The 24289-nt window shown below is 45.6% G+C and overlaps 1 pseudogene; it reads right to left on the bottom strand.

Annotated features, from left to right (window-relative positions):
* Positions 1 to 24289, bottom strand: part of LOC137537227 (uncharacterized) — a 141870-nt pseudogene that overhangs the window by 69477 nt on the left and 48104 nt on the right.

Below are 24289 nucleotides of genomic sequence, written 5' to 3'. Positions count from 1 at the left end.
CTTTCATATATTTTAGATTCAAATACACTACAACTGAAGTAGTTCAAGCCTTTTATTGTTTTAATATTGATGATTTTGGCATACAGCTCATGAATGTAACGCTCGGTGAAGCACAGAGAGGTCTGATTGCCGGTGAACTGCAGTATCACGGGAAATACAGACGTATATCAGATTATATGTGATCTGCAGTATCACCGATAATCCAATATACTAACTAACCTCTGGCCACCTGTGTAGAGTGTTGTGATTGGTGCAACAGTAATACAGAGTACAAGCCTCAGTGCAGCAAGGAGAACTGCACAGATTCCTTCCACAGGTCTGAGCTCTCCGAGACGGGAGGAGTCAGACTGACAGTAGGAAGGAAAGTCCGAAAATGACACTCAGGCGCAAGTGTCACTAACGGGACTAGGAACCGCCTCCAATCGTGAGGTCGGTTCTCGAGGTCGGGCAAGCCAAGTCGTAAACACACGGACAGATAGGTACAGATACAGTACGCAAGGCGGAGTCAAGGTACAGGCAGGGTTCGGCAACAGGTATCAGAAATATCAGGGTACAAAATCAGGAGGCAGAGGCGGAGTCAAGGTACAGGCAGGGTTCGGCAACAGGTATCAGAAATATCAGGGTACAAAATCAGGAGGCAGAGGCGGAGTCAAGGTACAGGCAGGGTTCGGCAACAGGTATCAGAAATAACGAGGTACAAGGTCAGAGTTCAGAGGGATAGTCGAGGCAGGCAAAGGTCATAACATATAATCACAATCAAACTAGTACTTTAAGCTATCAACAATCTAACTTAGTGTAGGATTACAGCTCCTGCTGGTCCCGGCACACTAACGGATCTGACTAACGGATCTGGGTGCTCCCACGTATGTGAACGCAACGCCAGACACCAGAAGAATGAACAGCCGGCAGTATATATACACTTAGGTGTCCCCCAGCACCTCCCTGATTGCTGACCAATGGGGAGTGGAGCTATGGTCAGCTGACCTGCCTGGTCAGCTGACTCTCCCCTAAGAGTCATAAATTTAGTCTGAGTGCGCGCGCGCGTCACTCTGAAACTTGAGGGACTATGCGTCCCAGCCAGCCCAGCCCCGCTCTGCGGAGTCTCCGCAGCGGGGAGCCGTGTACCAACCGCCGCGTCCAACGCGGCGGTTTCCTCACGCTCCACACTCTGATGCACGGAGGCAGCCGCCTCATGATGCGAGGAGGCGGCTGCCTCTCCGTGCGGATGCCCGCTGTGCGCTGAAGGAGCCGCCCGCCGCTGACTCATGGCGGCGGCTCCTTTGCGCTTTCTCACAGTACCCCCCCCCCCGAGGAGTGGACTCCGGACAGCTCCTTCCAGGTTTCTCTGGATGTACCGTATGAAACTCTCTCACTAACTTGTCCGCATGCATACGGTTCCCCGGAACCCATTGCCTCTCTTCAATGCCGTAACCCTTCCAATGTACAAGATACTGCACCGAGTTCTGTACAGTACGTGAATCTATGATTTTCTCCACCTCATACTCGGGTTGGGCATCGACTAAGACAGGAGGAGGAGGGGTGGGACCCACCAGGACTGCGGGTTTGAGCAGTGATACGTGGAAAGACCTTACTCCACGCATGCTGGTGGGAAGATCAACGGTGTATGTGACATTGTTGATCTTCCTAGTAACTGGGAATGGACCCACGAACCTGGGACCAAGTTTGTCAGAGGGTTGTTTTAGGGTCAGGTGACGGGTTGATACCCAAACCAAATCTCCTGGTTTGAATTTCCACTCCAGCGAGCGTCTCTTGTCAGCCTGACTTTTCTGACTCTGGAATGCTCTCACAAGGTTGTCTTTTACGGTCTTCCACATGTCCCTAAATGTCCTCTGCCAGGCCTCCAAGGCTGGAAACGGACTGGACGCAACCGGCAACGGGGAAAATTTAGGTAACTTCCCGGTCACTATCTGGAACGGACAGAACCCCGAGGAAGAACTCTTTAAGTTGTTGTGCGCAAATTCTGCGTAAGGTAAGAATTTAACCCAATCATTCTGTGCTTCAGCCACGTAACATCTTAAGAATTGCTCTAAAGATTGGTTGACCCTCTCAGTTTGGCCATTAGTCTGTGGGTGGTAACCCGATGAAAATGACAGTCCCATGCCCATTTGGTGGCAGAATGCCCTCCAAAATTTTGAAACAAACTGGACTCCCCGATCGGAAACTATGTCCTCCGGGATGCCATGCAACCGGAAAATATGAGTGATGAACAGGTCGGCCAATTCCTGGGCCGAGGGGAGTCCTTTCAAGGGCACGAAATGGGCCATTTTACTAAAGCGGTCGACTACCACCCAGATGACCGACATGCCCTCTGACCTCGGAAGCTCCCCCACAAAATCCATGGACAAGTGGGTCCATGGTTCACTCGGGGTGGGCGAAGGCTGTAGGGTACCAACAGATGCCAGCCGGGAGGGCTTGCTTTTTGCGCACACCGCACATTCCCTGACAAACTCCTTGCAATCAGCTGCCAGAGAGGGCCACCACGCACACCTTGCCACGAGATCTTGCGTCCTAGACGCCCCAGGATGTCCCGCATTCTTGTGTGAGTGAACGAACTCCAAAATCTGGAGCCGAAAGGGCAGCGGGATAAACAAAACCCCCTCAGGTTTTCCTTCTGGGACATCCTGCTGGAAAGGACCCAAAGTTTCCTTCCAGTTCTCCCAGGTCTCAGTAGCGGCTAGCACCAACTTCCGTGGAACAATGGTCTCAGGAACAGAGGGCTGTGCTGTTTCTGGTTCAAAACACCTAGAGAGTGCATCCGCCTTGGTATTCTTACTACCAGGAGTGTATGTAATCAAGAATGTGAACCTCGAAAAGAATAACGACCATCGAGCCTGTCGGGGGCTTAATCTTTTAGCCCCCTCAATGTACTCGAGATTCTTGTGGTCGGTATAAACCATGATCGTATGCTCCGCACCTTCCAGCCAATGACGCCACTCTTCAAAGGCTAACTTGATGGCAAGGAGCTCCCTGTTGCCTATATCATAGTTTTTCTCTGCCGGAGAGAACCTCCGGGAGAAATAGGCACACGGGTGTAATTTCCCCTGAAGACCTGAACGTTGAGACAGCACAGCCCCCACTCCAACTTCTGAGGCGTCTACCTCAACTATAAATGGGAAAGAAGTGTTCACATGCCTCAATATGGGTGCCGAACAGAACAATCTTTTTAGAGTGGTGAATGCCTGTACGGCCTCGGGAGACCAGTGAGTGGTGTCTGCCCCCTTCTTTGTAAGACTGGTGAGGGGTGCAACTACAGTAGAGTACCCCTTAATAAACCTTCTATAGTAGTTTGCAAACCCCAAGAAGCGTTGTAAGGACTTTAACCCTACCGGCTGTGGCCACTCCAAGACCGCGGAGACCTTAGCAGGGTCCATAGACAGGCCCGAGGTAGAGATTATGTATCCCAGGAAAGCTACCGACGTGACCTCGAAAATGCATTTTTTCAACTTAGCATATAATAAATTCTGCCTCAGCTTGTCCAATACCCATCTGACATGAGCTCTGTGATCAGAAAGATTGTTAGAAAAGATAAGAATGTCGTCGAGGTAAACCAAAACGAACTTCCCCAGTACCTCTCTAAAGACCTCATTAATAAGTTCCTGAAAAACGGCCGGGGCATTACATAACCCAAAGGGCATCACCAGGTACTCGTAATGCCCGTCCGGAGTATTGAAGGCCGTTTTCCATTCGTCACCTTTTCTGATCCGCACAAGATTGTATGCCCCCCGTAAATCCAGTTTCGAGAATATCCTAGCCTCCGTGACCTGTGTGAAAAGGTCATCTATTAAGGGCAAAGGGTAGCGATTCTTCACTGTGATTTTATTAAGCCCCCGGTAGTCGATGCATGGCCGTAAGCCCCCATCCTTTTTCTTAACAAAAAAGAACCCTGCCCCGGCGGGTGACCGAGATGGCCGAATGAAGCCCTTGGTTAGGTTCTCACGAATATATTCTCCCATGGCCACTTTCTCGGGTCCCGACAAATTATACAGATGACCCCGAGGGGGTACACAACCTGAACGGAGATCGATGGGACAGTCGAATGGCCGATGAGGGGGCAGTTTGTCAGCTGCCTTGGGACAAAATACGTCGGCATATTCAGAGTACTGATCTGGCACACCTCCCACCTGAACCTTGGTTTGCCCTAATGTCAATTTCCCCAAACACTGTTGGAAACAATGTGGTGACCAGGTGGTTAACTGCCCCGTGGCCCAGTCTATTTGCGGCGAATGGGTTTGCAACCACGGCATGCCTAGGATAATGGTGGAGGTGGACATGTGTAATACAAAAAAACGTAACAGTTCCCCATGCAGAACCCCTATGGTGACTTTCACCTCCGGAGTCTGTGACAGTGGGCGCTCCCGTTGCAGCGGGGAATCATCCACCGCCGTGACCTGAATGGGGGGACTCACGGGACTGAGGGGAATACCCAACTCCTGAGCAAATGCAAGACTCATAAAATTAGCCGCTGAGCCGGAATCAAGAAATGCTTCAGTGGCTACTGACTTATTCTCCCATGTAATCATACAGGGGAGAAGCAGTTTTTTCTCTTTAAGGGGTGAAAATTGTGTGCCTAGGGTGTCACCCCCCACTACTCCTAGGCAGACCCGTTTCCCGACCTGTTAGGACAGTTTCGCACCCTATGACCTGCCTCCGCACAGTATAGACACAGTTGTTCCGTCATTCTCCTCCTCCGCTCCACCTGGGTCAGTTTAGATCGACCAATTTGCATTGGCTCTGGTGGAGGCAAGGCCGGAGAGGTTGAGATAGGCGGAGTTGTAGTTACTGGGGATGTAACAGCCGGTACTGTGTATGAAGTCACCCTGACACGGTGACTACTCCTAGCCTGCCTCTGATGGCGTAGCCTGCGATCTACTCGAATGGCCGATGATATGGCCTCGTCAACTGTCTTGGGCTCGGGCACAGTCAACATTAGGTCGGAAACCTCCTCCGACAACCCAGACAGAAAATAGTCCATGAGGGCAAAATTATCAAATCTTGAGGTGACTGACCACCTACGGAACTCTGCCGCATAATCCTCGACCGACCCTCTGCCTTGCCGTAAGAGTTTGAGCTTTCGCTCTGAGGATGCCGCAAGGTCAGGGTCGTCGTAGATTATGGCCATGGCCTTAAAGAATTCCTCCACTGAGGTCAAGGCAGTATCGGTAGCGGGCAGGTTGTATGCCCACGACTGGGAGTCTCCAGTCAACAAGGTTTTAATAAAAATAACCCGTTGGGTCTCAGTCCCCGAGGATCGGGGCCTTAACTCAAAATATGACAACACTCTACTCCTGAAATTCCGGAAGTCAGACTTGTGGCCGGAAAACTTATCAGGGACAGGCATACGTATGTCATCACTGGGAGGGGATCGCACTGAATCAACTGATGTCTGGAGGGTTCTCACAGAGCCTGATAAGGCATCAATTAAGGCTTTGTGCTGGCCTAGTGCTTGATGAATGCTATCCACCGAAGTGGCAAGCACCGTCAGAGGATCAGTGCGTTCCATAGTATTTTTGGTCTGGCGTTCTGTAACGCTCGGTGAAGCACAGAGAGGTCTGATTGCCGGTGAACTGCAGTATCACGGGAAATACAGACGTATATCAGATTATATGTGATCTGCAGTATCACCGATAATCCAATATACTAAATAACCTCTGGTCACCTGTGTAGAGTGTTGTGATTGGTGCAACAGTAATACAGAGGACAAGCCTCAGTGCAGCAAGGAGAACTGCACAGATTCCTTCCACAGGTCTGAGCTCTCCGAGACGGGAGGAGTCAGACTGACAGTAGGAAGGAAAGTCCGAAAATGACACTCAGGCGCAAGTGTCACTAACGGGACTAGGAACCGCCTCCAATCGTGAGGTCGGTTCTCGAGGTCGGGCAAGCCAAGTCGTAAGCACACGGACAGATAGGTACAGATACAGTAGGCAAGGCGGAGTCAAGGTACAGGCAGGGTTCGGCAACAGGTATCAGAAATATCAGGGTACAAAATCAGGAGGCAGAGGCGGAGTCAAGGTACAGGCAGGGTTCGGCAACAGGTATCAGAAATATCAGGGTACAAAATCAGGAGGCAGAGGCGGAGTCAAGGTACAGGCAGGGTTCGGCAACAGGTATCAGAAATAACGAGGTACAAGGTCAGAGTTCAGAGGGATAGTCGAGGCAGGCAAAGGTCATAACATATAATCACAATCAAACTAGTACTTTAAGCTATCAACAATCTAACTTAGTGTAGGATTACAGCTCCTGCTGGTCCCGGCACACTAACGGATCTGACTAACGGATCTGGGTGCTCCCACGTATGTGAACGCAACGCCAGACACCAGAAGAATGAACAGCCGGCAGTATATATACACTTAGGTGTCCCCCAGCACCTCCCTGATTGCTGACCAATGGGGAGTGGAGCTATGGTCAGCTGACCTGCCTGGTCAGCTGACTCTCCCCTAAGAGTCATAAATTTAGTCTGAGTGCGCGCGCGCGCGTCACTCTGAAACTTGAGGGACTATGCGTCCCAGCCAGCCCAGCCCCGCTCTGCGGAGTCTCCGCAGCGGGGAGCCGTGTACCAACCGCCGCGTCCAACGCGGCGGTTTCCTCACGCTCCACACTCTGATGCACGGAGGCAGCCGCCTCATGATGCGAGGAGGCGGCTGCCTCTCCGTGCGGATGCCCGCTGTGCGCTGAAGGAGCCGCCCGCCGCTGACTCATGGCGGCGGCTCCTTTGCGCTTTCTCACAATGAAAACCCAAATTTCCTATCTCAAAAAATTAGCATATTTCATCCGACCAATAAAAGAAAAGTGTTTTTAAAACAAAAAAAGTCAACCTTCAAATAATTATGTTCAGTTATGCACTCAATACTTGGTCGGGAATCCTTTTGCAGAAATGACTGCTTCAATGCGGCGTGGCATGGAGGCAATCAGCCTGTGGCACTGCTCAGGTGTTATGGAGGCCCAGGATGCTTCGATAGCGGCCTTAAGCTCATCCAGAGTCTTGGGTCTTGCGTCTCTCAACTTTCTCTTCACAATATCCCACAGATTCTCTATGGGGTTCAGGTCAGGAGAGTTGGCAGGCCAATTGAGCACCGTAATACCATGGTCAGTAAACTATTTACCAGTGGTTTTGGCACTGTGAGCAGGTGCCAGGTCGTGCTGAAAAATGAAATCTTCATTTCCATAAAGCTTTTCAGCAGATGGAAGCATAAAGTGCTCCAAAATCTCCTGATAGCTAGCTGCATTGACCCTGCCCTTGATAAAACACAGTGGACCAACACCAGCAGCTGACATGGCACCCCAGACCATTACTGACTGTGGGTACTTGACACTGGACTTCAGGCATTTTGGCATTTCCCTCTCCCCAGTCTTCCTCCAGACTCTGGCACCTTGATTTCCTAATGACATGTAAAAGTTGCTTTCATCCGAAAAAAGTAGTTTGGACCACTGAGCAACAGTCCAGTGCTGCTTCTCTGTAGCCCAGGTCAGGCACTTCTGCCGCTGTTTCTGGTTCAAAAGTGGGTTCATGCTTCCATCTGCTGAAAAGCTTTATGGAGATGAAGATTTCATTTTTCAGCACGACCTGGCACCTGCTCACAGTGCCAAAACTACTGGTAAATGGTTTACTGACCATGGTATTACTGTGCTCAATTGACCTGCCAACTCTCCTGACCTGAACCCCATAGAGAATCTGTGGGATATTGTGAAGAGAAAGTTGAGAGACGCAAGACCCAACACTCTGGATGAGCTTAAGGCCGCTATCGAAGCATCCTGGGCCTCCATAACACCTGAGCAGTGCCACAGGCTGATTGCCTCCATGCCACGCCACATTGAAGCAGTCATTTCTGCAAAAGGATTCCCGACCAAGTATTGAGTGCATAACTGAACATAATTATTTGAAGGTTGACTTTTTTTGTTTTAAAAACACTTTTCTTTTATTGGTCGGATGAAATATGCTAATTTTTTGAGATAGGAATTTTGGGTTTTCATGAGCTGTATGCCAAAATCATCAATATTAAAACAATAAAAGGCTGGAACTACTTCAGTTGTGTGTATTTGAATCTAAAATATATAAAAGTCTAATGTTTATCAGTACATTACAGAAAATAATAAACTTTATCACAATATGCTAATTTTTTTAGAAGATCCTGTACATCAATGAAAAAAAAAAATCTATATTGCTCAAAAAATGACAAATCAAAAGATGCAAGGGAGAAATTCCAGCAACAAAATCAGCAAATCAGGTGAACAAGTGTCACAAGCCGCCCCAGAAGGGGTAAATGGCAATAATGGTGGAGATAAATGTCTATAATGTAACGTGCACCGTGCAATAGCAGCAATACAGAATGACAAGTAAAGTGCTCACGTGTAATAGAAGAGATGAGGGGACTGCAGGACTACCAACCACAAAGCCTTATTGCACCACGTGGGCAACTCCCGCTGCAGAAGAGGCACTGTGTGGTGTACAAAAGACAACTGTAGTGAGAGTGATATCGAGGATGCCATATTTACTTCCTTTTAAGCAATACCAGTTACCTGGCTGTCCTGCAGATACTCTGCCTCTAAGACCCAGCACAAGCATGCAGCAGATCAGGTGTTTCTTACATTGCTGTCAGATCTGACAAGATTATCTGCATGCTTGTTTCTGGTGATTCTGTCACTACTGCAGCCAAATAGACCAGCAGGGCTGCCAGGCAACTGGTATTGCGTAAAGGGAAATAAATATGGCATCCTCCATATCCCTCTCACTACAGTTGTCCTTTAAGGCTTTGTGGTTGGTGTCCCCTCATCTCTTCTATTACACGTGAGCACTTTCCTTGTCATTCTGTATTGCTGCTATTGCACGGTGCACGTTACATTATAGACATTTATCTCTACCATTATTGCTATTTACCCCTTCTGGGGCGGCTTGTGACACTTGTTCACCTGATTTGCTGGTTTTGTTGCTGGATTTTCTCTCTCGCATATTTTCATTTGTCATTTTTGAGCAATATTGTTTGTTTTTTAAATTGACGTTTATCACGTGTGATTTGTTTACATTGCATATATAACACTTTGGATGAGGAGGACCTGTGATTTTGTATTTTAATTATTAAAGACACCACTCTGTTCACCTTTAACTGATTTTTTTAATTGTTTTTAATTAGACTGTAATTTGAGAATACAGATGTTTGGGATTCATTATTCCAGTTAGTGCGATGTAAGATACAGTGACCAGATTTTTCTGGGCCCAACCTGTCATGGTGGTGTGTGTGCTGGTGTGTGTGTTTGCTGGTGTGTGCTGGTGTGTGTGTGTGTGTGTGTGTGTATAGTGTGTGTGTGTGTGTGTGTGTGTGTGTGTGTCGTGCTCTGTGGCAAAAAAATGGGTGTGACCATGACATCACATGGGCGGACCTAACTGTACTGTAACAGTGAGGCAACGAGCCAGAGTTTCCTCCCAAAAGTTAGGCAAGTGACCCTAAGGGTAATTACAAGAAGAGGACACAGAGAGCCAATATAGTGTAGTAAGAACTGGCAAAGGATGAATATGCAGAGTAAGTAAAAGAATACTCACACACCCGGGTCGCCACAAAGGTAACCACTGTAAAGGCAGGCAGGGAGATTACCGTATATACTCTATTATAAGTCAACCTTGTGTATAAGCCGACCCCAATATTTGACCATCATAAGCTAAAATTGAAAAAACCTCAAGTATAAGTCTATCCAGCAAATTTAAAGGGACACTGCAGTGAAAAACTGTAACATTTAAAATATCTGCAAACTTATACAAATAAGAAGTACATTTTTTCCAGAGTAAAATGAGGCATAAATTATTTTTCTCCTGTAATGCTGTCACTTACTGTAGGCAGTAGAAATGACTTACTGTAGGCAGTAGAAATCTGACAGAAGTGACAGGTTTTCGACTAGTCCATCTCTTCATAGGGGATTCTCAGCAAGGCTTTTATTGTTTATAAAGATATTCCCTAAAAAGGATTTAAACAATGATGCTGGCCAGCATCCCTGCTCACTACACAGTTTTTTGGCAGTTGGACAGAGCAACTGCCATTTACTAAGTGCTTTTGAAAATAAATAAATCCCTGAGAATCCCCTATAAAGAGATGGACTAGTCCAAAGCCTGTCGCTTCTGTCAGATTTCTACTACCTACTGTAAGTGACAGCAACATAGGAGAAAAGTAATTTATGGCTCAAAAAATGTACTTCTTATTTGTATATGTTTGCACCTATTTTAAATCTTACAGTTTTTCGTTGTAGTGCCCCTTGGGGACCAGGAGGGGTTAATGGCTGCACTTGGGGACCAGGAGGGGTTAATGGCTGCACTTGGGGACCAGGAGGGGTTAATGGCTACACTGCATAAAGTATTAAAGCCATCAACCCCTCCAGGCTCCCCAGTGCACCCATAACCTCCTCCAGGCCCCCGCATCCCCCTGCTTCCCTTATTGTGTCCATACCATGTCCTCAAGTATCTGTTTCCCCTTTTCAAGCAGACCTGAACTCAGAACTTCCTCTCTGCTCTAAAAGATACACAACAGCATAATAACCTTTAAACAAAAGACATTTCTTTGTTACAGCTGATACAAATCCTACAATAAATCTGCAATGTTTCTACTTCCGGATTCATGGAAGAAGAAATATTGTTATCCCCCTTTGCTTTTAAATGTGCTTATCTGCCATCTCTGCCATAGCCAGTCATGTGACACAGGGGAGAGATAAGATTACAACTTGTGAATAGACACAAATGAGGGGTAACTAAACAGGCTAAACTCTCTAAAAACATTTAGGATGCATTTCACTATGTGTTTCCTTCTGTCTTGTCACTAACTCACTGGCTCCAGCCTGCTGATCACCTGACACCTAACAGATAAACAGTAACCAGCACAACTGCCATCTTCGTGTTTACCATTTACCTGCATAAGTGTTTTACTTTAGCCAACATCTGGAAATATGCCTGAAGAAGGGGACTAGATCTCAGAAAGCTTGCATCATTTAACTCTATTAGCCATTAAAAGGTATTATTTTTTACAAAACAATGTTTTTTTTCTACCTATATAATTTGTTTGACTAACATGGTACAGAAACTTTTTTGCTACTACCTTCTGTCTTGTGCAAGAGAGGTCCACTTTCAGTGCGGCCAATCCTCCCCCAACCCCCTTCCCCTCCCCGGAAGCCTCCATTCATGAATGTAGCGCCGAGCAAAGCGTCCTGCCACTCGCTCTCTTAATAACGCTAGTCTGCCAGTGTTAGCGTAGCTCCGCCTCCCAAAGTCACGTGACCCGGAGCCACACTAACACAGGCAGACCAGCGAGAGAGAGAGGATGCTGTGCTCAGCGCTGCTAAATTCATGAATGGAGGCTTCTGGATCTGTCATTACACCGGCGGCTCATTGTGCATATAATTACACAGGTAGCGTACAACTCGCGGGGGGCGCGGTCCTATTGGTGATGTGTTACGCTGGCCACAACGGAGGGGGGAAGGGGGATCGTTACACAACACCGCGCTGCAGTAAGGAGGAGAGAGTGGAAGCCCTCCTTCCCCCATTCCCGGCTATAGGGTGAGAAATTTAGGACCGACCCGAGTATAAGGCGACCACCCCACTTTTATATTTTGAGTCAGTCCTAAATTTCTCAACTTATAGTCGAGGTTATAAGGTAGACCTGTACCCATTCAGGATTAAGATGTCGCTCTCCATCGATACAAAAAAGGGGGTTACACCCCTCCACCAAGGGTGGACTCAACTATTGTACAAGAACAGAGGCGCCAACGGAATAAAAAGGACTAAAAATTTTAAAAATTTATATGTACACAGGAGGTAGTGGTGGACTTACCTCCTCCAAGCAGACACACAGAACTATTGATCTGAACAGTCACAGAAAATTTTATTTGGCGGCGTGGCTTGGCGACGCATCGAGATGGCTGCCTAACTCTGAGCTCCTGCTACCCGTCCGCCTAAAGCCTCTCTGTGCTTCTCCCCGCTAACCTTCCATGGAGAAAAGGACCCCATGTCGACAGCAATCAACCCCTGCACATAACAAGCGGAGCCAGACACAAGCAAAAAGAACAGTACCCGAGATATTCCACTCGCTTAATCTCCGCTCACAAACTTCAAAGATGGCGCCGCCGAAAGATCCGGCCTCTGCCCGCTCATCCCCGGAGTCCTCCCCGCCTATGACATCCAAGTCGGCTGACAAGCACCTCAAAGCCCTGACCTTGGCAGACATGTACGCTATGGCTGAGGACATAAAATCCTCCTTTCAAAGCGCCATAGCGGAGGTCCGTAGCGACGTAGCTGCTATAGGCCAGAGACTGCACACATTAGAGGCGGTGGGAGAGAAAAGAGACCTCAAGCTGAAAAAACTCCAACAAACGGATCAAACCCATAAAGAAAGACTGGATGATCACGCCAGAAGACTTGAAGACCTCGATAATAGAGGCAGAAGATGTAACATACGTTTGAAAGGCCTACCGGAATCGGTGACGCAAGACAATTTATTGAAAGCATTATCCGCCATCTTTAACGACTTGCTAGACAGGCCCGCAGATACCTCAATCGGCTTTGTACGTGCACACAGAGCTCTGAAGCCGACAGCTTCTGAAGGTATGCAACCCAGAGATATAATTTGCTGTTTAGAATCGTTTATCTTAAAGGAAGAAATTATGCGGGCAGCTAGAAGCCAAGAGGCCATCTTATTTAATGATAATAATATCCAGCTCTACCAGGATCTATCTCCCATTACTTTGACTAAACGTAGAGCAATGAAACCGCTACTAACTGCCTTAAAAGAGAAAGGTTTGTCGTACAGATGGCGATTTCCATTCGCGCAGTACAAACAGATGGGAAAATCTACACTTTGCGCTCCATTTCGGGCCTAGCGGGATTTTGTGACGACTTAGACATCTCTGCCCCAGACCTTCCAGACTGGGATGGCGACTTATCATCCTACTCTTCGCAAGCAAACAACAGATACAGATCCAAAGATCAAAACGAAGAGGAAGAGGACTCTAGCAATGCAGCTCTAACCTCCACAAGAATAACAAGAAACCAGTCCCAAACAGAAGATCCCTTACAGGAACTTTCGGACGAGGACTAATTCACCGGAGGATATGCTATGTTTCTCCTTTCAGGAGAGTGTTTTGCCAGATAAGATCTCCCTACTGACTGTCGGTCACCATTCTCATTTTTCCCCCTTCTTTTTTTACTTTTTTTATTATTGCCCCATACCCCCAACCCCCCCCCCCCCCCCCGGTCATCTGGTCTGATGACTATTTTTTAAACATTTAAATGAGCCATACACTCAACGGTCATTACCTATCCCACAACAAGATGGCTGACCAGATGGCGACCTGCTAATGCTATCCTATGGAAGACCACGTTAAAAGAATACACCGTACAGTTTCATACTACACTGTAACATGGCATAAATACATTTGGTGCCCTGTCATATTCCTTGGAGAACTAAGAGAACCGGTCATTCTATGATAGCCATTGTAAGGCTTGGTGGTGTATTCCCCTCAGTCAGCATGCAATGCATGAGCTGACGTGGAGGAGGTACACACACTAGCACAAGGAATCAGGATATCCCTAGTGTAGTGGAGGGGAGGACTGACTCCAATAGGAGATTGTGGCGCACAGAGCCGGTGCAGATCCGACAGCCACAAAACAATACTTTCACGATAACGTCTCAACGCAAAGTAGCGCTGAGCGCATAAACCAGAACTGAGGAGATCAGGATAGGTAGACAGAATGAACGCTTGCTAGCTAGCCACTACTTAGTGACAGCAAGCGTCCACAACAAGACAGACTGGAATGAGGCAGCCAATGCGTTGCAGCGATGGCGTGCCTCACAAAGACAGGACAGGATAGTCAGAAAATAGCAGGATCAAGATAGATGAACGTAACACAGACACATATACAGTAAGTATGTTTTCCTAGCGTATTACAATTACAGCTATCAATGAAACTATTTGTAACGTCTGACTAACATATGTATATATCGGCAATGAACCGATATATGACATAAGCAGGAACGCTGACTAAGACTGGAGCAGTACAGGGAACAGGACTCAGAAGGATTCGCTATCTCTTCGCAGAGATGAACGCAATCCACAAACAGTAACAGAACAGGATTCAGAAGGATTCGTTATCTCTTTGCAGAGATGAACGCAATCCACAAACGGTAACAGAACAGGATTCAGAAGGATTCGTTATCTCTCCGCAGAGATGAACGCAATCCACAAACAGAACCAGGAGCAGGGTAACTAACTCAGCACGGGGGATTACGATACGCGCAACCTACCAAAACGTGCTGGAAAGCTGACTAACTGCACACAGGATATAAACAGTTCTTGTACGTATACATCCGCGACACTGATGTATCAACGTAACACGAATACAAGGAAAATAATAAACGTGCTGGTATGCATATATATTGTCAATGAACCAATATATGATGCAAAGACCAGCAAAGTATCTTTAGAACAAGAAACACGATCGAGGGCTGAAGCAACAGCAAGACAGGCTTAAACTGAAGCTATGAAAACCCGAGGAAACCCTGCAGGAAGCAGATCTTTATACTGAGGTCATCCAATGGGAGCAGACATGCAGATTCCCACACAGGTGAATGATAATCAGTCACAAGCTGACAGCAGGGAAAGGCAGACAAAGCTATGCAGCTTGCATGGAAAGAGATCAGAACTGCCTGAGCTGCAGCACTACTACTTCCAGCAATACCTGCTGCAGCAGCGATCATGACAGTACCTCCCCCTTTAAAAGCGGATTCCAGACGCTTTTCAAAACTGAAATTCCCAACAAAACAGTCTGACTGATAATTCATAATGACCGGGACAGCCCGGCAAGAGCAAATTCCAGAATCAGTCCCCACAAGACTGGACCCATCAGAACCAGAACCTACAGAACCATACCCATCAGTACTACAAGCCCCAGTGTGACACCCATCAGAACCATGATTTCCAGAAGAAAGCCCTCCGAAACTCCCTGAGCGATACCCACCGCCTTCCAGGAACCGTTCAAAAACGCCAAAGCCTTTGCAATGCCCACCGGAACTGTCTTTACCAACACAAAACCCACTGTTGAACCAGTCCAAGGCACCAGGACAAGTTTCCTCAGAGATCTCCCAGAACACTTCGAAGCTCCAAAGAGACCCCCATAGGTCAGAACACCCCTTAGGCTCACATGGAGAACTATCAAGAACCCCTATGGAACCTAGGGCAATTCCCGAGTCAGGGCCACAGGGACAAACATCAAGATCAGGGCTTTCAGAGACCAGAACCATCTCTGGGCATGCAGGCAGACTGGCAACATCAGAACATGTTCCCACTAAGGAAGCATCAGAGCACGCTAACACCTTAGACACACTTGGGCATTCTGGCACACAAAGAACATCTGGGCACACTGGCACAAGAGAAACCTCTGGGCATGCCAAGGAACTGTGAGCCTCAGGGTCAGCCAAGACAGGACCAAAACCAGGACTGGCCAAAAAAAAATCATCATGACTAGACTTCGCAACTACTGGACTTTCACACAAGAATGCAGGATCAGACTTAGATGTCGCTGATTCCAGCAAAGTCAGTAACAAATCAGGTTCAGGTTCAGGGGCACTAACAAGACAGGACAAATCTTCTGATGTATGCACTGAACCAGATCGGGACTCCACAACTACCTCTGGACTGGACAGAGACTCATCTAATACACTGGATTGGAGCTCATGAGGGGCTGCAGAACAAATCAGTATTGCAGCAGCCCCCACTGGACCAGGCAAAACTGAGGGATTCCCTGGACAGGAAGGGGACTCTGGAACCTCTGCCACAGCGGCCAGAGAACCAGAATCTTTCAGGATACAGGGCTGGGTTTCAGGAACACTCATCAGACCGGACTGAATTTCTGAGATTTCTATTATTTTGACCAGAGAATCAGAATTATCCATGTTACAGGGCAAGACTTCTGAAACATTCAGAGGACAGGGCAGGAGTTCCTCGGCTGTTACAACACTGGAGAGGGACTCAACAACATTGGTTAAATCAGACTGTGTACAGGGCAAGGTATCTAACACACTTGCTGACGAGGACAATATTTCAATGGCTTCTGCTTCACTGGGCAGAGATTCATCAAGTATTATTAGAGCAGACTGTAATTCCAAAACAGCTGCTAAACAAGTGAATATTGCTGCAACACCCACTGAGGTAAGCAGTGCCTCAGAGTCTTCTGCTAGAGGGTTTGAAGTATCCAAAGTACTGGGTGAAGCATAGGACTCTGCGACCCCAGCTTCACTGGACAGGATCACTGAACAGTCCATATTGCAGGGCAAAACCATGGAAGCACCTGCTGGACAGCATAAGGATTCTGTGACCTGAGCTTCATAGGAGAGATCTACTGCACAATTCATGGTACAGGGCACATTTACTGGAACATTTTCTGGACAAGGTAATAATTCTGCGATTTCAGGTTCACATCGCAGATGCTCTGAGCTATTCACGAAACTAGAGCGAGGTGTAGAAACAGGAAGATCAAGACACAATGTTTGCTCATCTGAATCACCATTCATTTGTAAAATTGGGAAATTCAGATGCTGGGGTTCTGAGGTTTCTAGACAGGATTGCTGGGACTCGGAAACTGATGTAGTGCATCTATTGGCATCTGCTGGATCAGACAGGAGTTGAACTTTATTAACACAGGTAATTTCTGCAGAAGTGTTTGCAGAGGCAGGCAAGATTTTTCTGGTGTCTGTTTCACTGAACAAAGACTCATGAGTACTGGCTAGGCTGGACTCAGAAGTCAGCAGGACCTCTGGATTCTCTGCTGAGAAATTTGTGCAGGGCAAGGTTAAGAAAGTATCAGTGGCTTCTGTTTTACTGGGAAGTAACACTGAGTTATCCATGGTACAGGGTGGAATTGCAGGAACTTCAATTTCACACAAGAAGAGCTCCGAATCACCTGCTGAATCAGCCAAAGGTGCTGAAGCAGGCGGGTCAGAACGCCAAATTTGCGAATTCGGAGTCACATAAAAATCATCCAAAATCAGTTCCCACACATCAATCAAAGGAGCCACACAGTCATACCTACACACACCAGTCTCTATTAGGTTATAGGCTGACTTAATGCATGCATTCAATACCAGCTCACTTTTTGCACTGTAAAATTGACAAAATGAACTTGAATCATTCTTCCATTCACAGACCAGGGCTTCCATCTCTCCCTTCTCGAATGGAGGATCCCATGCATACTTAACAGCGAAACATTCCGGCTGATCACAGTTTGCAGATATGATTGTGGCAGGGACATGTATAGGGTTAATTAGCAGGTGATTGGCAGATTCCTTATTCTTAAGAATCTCCAATACCTGTAGCAAGTGTTGAACTGTAGTGTATGCAAACTTCCCTTGGTTCACAAATAAGTTGATTTGTTCAATACTCTGTAATATCTCCTCATAATCATACTCAGATAATTCTTTTAAACAAAAATCTTTATTTTCCCTAGCCAGGGATGAAAGTTCATTAGTAGTTTCATAAGTCCATTTAACTCCCCTGAAAGACAATTGCATTTCATTATCTGTTAATGGCAGAATCTCATTATAGGTCTCAGTCGCTAAGGGTAACGACTCTGCAGATCGGTCACGTTTCTTAGAACGTTTGCGTTTGGCCTTAGACCCTGCTGCCTTTGGTGATTTATTCAAAGCTGCAGGAAAATTATCAGGAACCCTCTCTGCTTGCTGATCATTTTTGCAAACAATTGAAGGAGAAGCTGATTGGCCTGCTACCAGGAGTTCATTTAGAGGAAAAGGCAATGGATCTATGCGCAACCAGTTATGGATCACAAACGCTAGAAATTCCAGCGGTCTCTCTTTCAAATCGGAATGATTGAGAACATCAAATGCCCACTGAAACAATTCCCCTTTAAACAAAAGATAACTTAGCTGGAGTGCCCAGGTTGAAACAGGAGTCGCTTGGAGATCGGGATTGGCCAGGAACCTGGCACATTCAGAGAAAAACTCATTTTCTGTTTCAGAGTTAAGTTCTTCAAATTTATTAAAGGAACAGGAACCATAACTAACAGTGTCATACTTTCTGGGAATCCCCCCCACAATGGGGATTGGTAATGGGGTTTTCATAATGTAAGGCTTGGTGGTGTATTCCCCTCAGTCAGCATGCAATGCATGAGCTGACGTGGAGGAGGTACACACACTAGCACAAGGAATCAGAATATCCCTAGTGTAGTGGAGGGGAGGACTGACTCCAATAGGAGATTGTGGCGCACAGAGCCGGTGCAGATCCGACAGCCACAAAACAATACTTTCACGATAACGTCTCAGCGCAAGGTAGCGCTGAGCGCATAAACCAGAACTGAGGAGATCAGGACAGGTAGACAGAATGAACGCTTGCTAGCTAGCCGCTACTTAGTGACAGCAAGCGTCCAAAACAAGACAGACTGGAATGAGGCAGCCAATGCGTTGCAGCGATGGCGTGCCTCACAAAGACAGGACAGGATAGTCAGGAAATAGCAGGATCAAGATAGATGAACGTAACACAGACACATATACAGTAAGTATGTTTTCCTAGCGTATTACAATTACAGCTATCAATGAAACTATTTGTAACGTCTGACTAACATATGTATATATCGGCAATGAACCGATATATGACATAAGCAGGAACGCTGACTAAGACTGGAGCAGTACAGGGAACAGGACTCAGAAGGATTCGCTATCTCTTCGCAGAGATGAACGCAATCCACAAACAGTAACAGAACAGGATTCAGAAGGATTCGTTATCTCTTTGCAGAGATGAACGCAATCCACAAACGGTAACAGAACAGGATTCAGAAGGATTCGTTATCTCTTTGCAGAGATGAACGCAATCCACAAACGGTAACAGAACAGGATTCAGAAGGATTCGTTATCTCTCCGCAGAGATGAACGCAATCCACAAACAGAACCAGGAGCAGGGTAACTAACTCAGCACGGGGGATTACGATACGCGCAACCTACCAAAACGTGCTGGAAAGCTGACTAACTGCACACAGGATATAAACAGTTCGTGTACGTATACATCCGCGACACTGATGTATCAACGTAACACGAATACAAGGAAAATAATAAACGTGCTGGTATGCATATATATTGGCAATGAACCAATATATGATGCAAAGACCAGCAAAGTATCTTTAGAACAAGAAACACGATCGGGGGCTGAAGCGACAGCAAGACTGGCTTAAGCTGAAGCTATGAAAACCCAAGGAAACCCTGCAGGAAGCAGATCTTTATACTGAGGTCATCCAATGGGAGCAGACATGCAGATTCCCACACAGGTGAATGATAATCAGTCACAAGCTGACAGCAGGGAAAGGCAGACAAAGCTATGCAGCTTGCATGGAAAGAGATCAGAACAGCCTGAGCTGCAGCACTACTACTTCCAGCAATACCTGCTGCAGCAGCGATCATGACAGCCATGTTTCTGGATCTGAAAGAAGTCGGAGTTCATCTACTCAGAGTTATTTTACTTTGTGTGGGAGGGGTGGGGGGATGTGAGCGATTGAATGGGAGATCTGGAAATGCAAGGTGTCTTTATTTAAAGTCATTTATAGTACATTTATGCCCCTCAGGGTAAATACCATTTGTTTTATTAGGATTCTATAACTACACAGGTAAGTGTTGTCTTTCCTCCTTAGACCGGGGGGGGGGGGGGGAAGGGACGCGGGAATGAAATAATGCTGAATGTAATTGCCGCTCATGGTGGGACCGCGAATATCATTTTTCTCCTTATTTTCAATTTTTCCGTTTTTCTCTTTACTGCGGTCCCACCCTGGGCGGCGGGCCTTCTTTAAAAGTTATTACATGCATGTCATGTTGCCAGGGACGCCTTTCCCCGTGCTTCCCTTTCCCTCCTTGCCCTCCTACTGGCCATAAATTAAGGAATTATCAAAATCTGACAAAAGGATACCTACTGTATTATCAAAGTCTATTTGAATGGCTCAGTTGTGTTATGTTATGATGTGGATAACTTCCACATTAAATTTACTTTTTACTTTTCTCCAAATTGAGGTGTATTTAGCTTTAAGGGGACAAATTGGTCCATGTATAGGCGGACACGGCAATAGCCTCACATACTTGAGTTTTAAATAACTCCTATAGTGATTCCTATTGGGCACGATCTTTCTGTCGCCTTCCACGACCCTCTCACAGTGTACCTAGATATACACTGACCAATCTGCCCCACATTGTAGGTGAGCACAACACGCCTCATTGTGCTCACGTGAAGGGCTCTTCACAGATAGTTCTGATATCGTGAACTGTGATACAGAGCACATAAGAACTGATCACACATGTCATACTATACTCTTTACACTTTATCTTTTTCTCTCCCTTCTCGGTTTTGACTTTCCCTCCCTCTTTCTTACTGCTGAAACAAACCATAACCGATTGTATTCTAGTACCATAGAATCTGTATTCGAATTGACCAATACCGTGTATGCAATGAATAAGGCAACTACACACACCTCAGTAGGCCTCATACAAATAAATATGTCATCTCTAAATGTGAATGGCCTTAACACACCTGAAAAAAGGTCTACAATCTTTGAGTTTTTTCGCAAAGAGAAATCTCACATCGCTTATGTTCAGGAAACTCACCTTCGTACGAATCATATCCCATCCAGATTTGACTCAAGATTCCCAGTGGCATTTCATGCTACCTCACCCACTTCAAAAACAAAAGGCGTCTCTATCTTTGTTCACAAAGATCTACCCTTCATACTGGAGGAGGTTGAAAAAGATCCTGAGGGACGTTTTATATTTGTTAAAGGTAGAATACACAGACGACAGTTCACGCTGGCAAATATATACGCCCCTAATAAACAACAGACATCCTTTCTCTCCAATACCATACACAAGTTACAAGGCTTTACCCAAGGCATTCTTATTATGGGTGGAGATTTTAATGTACCCCTACATCCCCAGTAGACTGTTCCAATGGTTCTTCAATGCTTTCCTACAGGGCCCTTAGACACATAAAAACAAACTTACAACGTCTATCTCTACTGGACTCATGGCGCATCTTCCACCCTAAAGATAAGGATTATACCTACTTCTCTTGTCTCCACAATAAATACTCTAGGATTGACTACTTTTTTGTGAGCCAGCGTGACCTTTCGTTAATATCAGATTCTAAAATTGGAAACATATCCATTTCTGACCACGCACCAATATTCCTGACACTGACACTATCTGAACAGACCTCAAAGACATGGTGCTGGAGACTCAACCCTAACTTGTTAGCCGACAAAGCTAGAGTGCAGACCATCTCACACTCACTACAATCATATTTTGAGCTAAACAACACTCCTGATGTTTCAGGCATAACAATCTGGGAAGCTCACAAACCAGTGGTCAGGGGAAAGCTCATCAAAATGGGAGCTAAGCTTAAAAAAGAGAGAGAGGGGGGAAGAGCTGCTTTATTAGCGGACATTGCTAAACTAGAGAAAATACATAAACAGATTGCTGCTGTCCAAACAATGGAGGAACTGTCTTTGGCAAGAACGAAACTACACTCATTATTTACAGATGCCAAACGTAAAATCCTAGCTGGAAAAAAAATCTTTTATGAACTCGGCAACAAAAGCGGAAAATACCTAGCTAGAGCACTCAAAAAACAATCAATCTGCAGACACATTCCTTCCATTGTAGACAGCAAACATAGGAAAATAGTGAAATCTGAGGAGATTGTAGAAGAATTTAGAAATTACTATCACTCCTTATACAACCTAAATACCTCTTCCCAGTCCCAGGATTTGACCTCTACTAGACAGACTAAGATCTCAGAATTTTTCCAAAAACATAGTAAGTCTCTTTCTATGACAAATGATGAGAAAAAGGAGATGGAATCTCCCCTGACCACTGATGAATTCTTAATGGCAGTAAAAGCTTTAAAAACTGGCAAAGCACCAGGACCTGATGGTTTTACATCTCAATACTATAAATTATTCAAACATACCCTGGCCCCGGCATTTGTTTCGGCCTTCAACGCAGTTTCCCCATCTTTCACTCTCCCCACACAATTTTTAGCTGCCCACATAACAGTGATACCTAAGGTAGACAAAAACCTACAACTTTGCTCAAATTACAGACCAATTTCTTTATTAAATCTTGATGCTAAAATCCTAGCAAAAATCTTGGCCAATAGAATACTCCCCTATGTTCCTGATCATATTGGAAATGATCAAACTGGTTTTATACCTGGAAGAGAAGCGAAAGATAACGTCATGAGGACAATTGGAGTAATGGCATACACCAAAAAACATAACATCAAAGCGTTTGTCCTCTCCACGGATGCGGAAAAAGCTTTCGACAGGGTGGCATGGGACTATATGCGTGCCACCCTGTCGAACATCGGTTTGGGACCTTTTATGCTACAACTGATTGACATACTTTACTCTAACCCCTCCGCACAGGTAAAGGCAAACGGTTGCTTATCTAAAACCCTTACAATTAAAAATGGAACAAGACAGGGATGCCCCCTCTCCCCACTTATATACATACTTACGCTAGAACCATTTCTAAACGCCATAAGAACAAATCAGGCAATTAAAGGCATCAAAATAGGTTCATCATACAATGTGGTAGCCGCCTTCGCAGACGACCTTCTCTTCTATCTAAGAGACCCCATAACATCACTCCCCAATCTGATCAAAGCTTTCGAGGAATATGGCAATATTTCTAATCTAAAAATAAACTTCCGCAAATCACAAGCTTTAAATATATCTATTGACTCAAAGGTAATAGAAACTTGTAAAACTTCCTTTACATTCTCTTGGACCTCAGAACACTTACGCTATCTAGGTATTAACTTAACATCCTGTTTTAAGGACTTATTTAAAAAAAACTATGAAACTCTAGGAACTGCGTTGAAGGCCGACTTACTGAATTGGGGTCAAAAGAAAAGTCTTTCCTGGTTTGGTCGCATGGCGTCAGTCAAAATGAACCTGCTCCCCAGATTCTTATATGTTAGCCAATGCCTCCCCATATCCTTGCCACCCTCTTATCTAAGAGACATTCAAAAACATGTAAACAAATTTATCTGGGGGGGGCAAACCCCCAAGAATCAAACGAGCAACACTCATCTTGCCAAAAGAAAATGGTGGAGTAGCCCTTCCAGACCTACACACTTACCATGTTGCCTCCCAATTATGCAGATCAATTGAATGGTCAAATTCTAAGACACCAAAACAATGGGTATTGATTGAACAGGAAATCACGGGTATCAAGGCTCAAACGATGGGCTGGACCGACATTTCACCAGCTCAACAAAAATCTTGGTCTAACCCACTAATCTCAACTACTGTTAAAACAATGAGGAGAACGGTGCCATCCCTGGGACTATCATCCCTCCCTGGCAAATTAACTCCGCTCTCAAGCAACCTGGCCTTTTTGCCAGCTTATGATATCCCATTTCTTCAAAACTGGCCAGATAATGAGACTCCCAGAATAAATGACTTTATTCTCAATGCTTCGGTGAAAACCTACTCAGAGATCTCTTCCCGAAGGGATGATGCTGTTCTCACTCAATGGCAATATTTCCAAATCAGACACTACCTAAACTCTCTAAAACATAAATTCAACTGGGTAAAACCCCTTACTCCATTTGAAAACATGATTCTGACGAAGGATACACCTAGACACTTGGTCTCGTTGCTTTACCAGTTATTATTAACCGCTTCTGATCAAAACAAACCCAAATACCAGGAACAATGGGAAACTGACCTGGGAATGACACTACATACTGATCAATGGCAAAAAATTCTCACACTAAACCACAAAGGCTCTTTATGTGTGAACACACAAGAACTAGAGTATAAAATCATCTCTCGCTGGTACAGAACCCCAATTGTACTACATAGAATATACCCTTCCACCCCAGATCACTGTTGGAGATGTGGCTTACATCAAGGTACACTCTTACATATTTTTGGTCATGTCCCTCCATAAAACCCTATTGGAAACAGGTCCATCAAATTATGGAAAAGGTTTCTTGTGCTCAGATTATTTTTTCCCCAGATAGCTTACTACTTCATAACACAAAAGAATCTACCAAATCATACAAACGATCCTTACAAATTCATATGATTAATGCAGCCAGAGCCTTGATACCCGTCTATTGGAAATCAGCCTCTCCTCCCTCAAACAAAGATTGGATTAAGCGGGTTGATTCCATTGAAAAAATGGAAAACTTAATTCATATAGCAAATGATCAAAGTGAAAAACACTCTTTCACCTGGATGGTGTGGTTT

This window comes from Hyperolius riggenbachi, chromosome 10 (genome assembly GCF_040937935.1).
Source record: "Hyperolius riggenbachi isolate aHypRig1 chromosome 10, aHypRig1.pri, whole genome shotgun sequence".
Classification (NCBI taxonomy): Eukaryota; Metazoa; Chordata; class Amphibia; order Anura; family Hyperoliidae; genus Hyperolius; species Hyperolius riggenbachi.
This window is presented reverse-complemented; position numbering and strand designations above follow the sequence as displayed.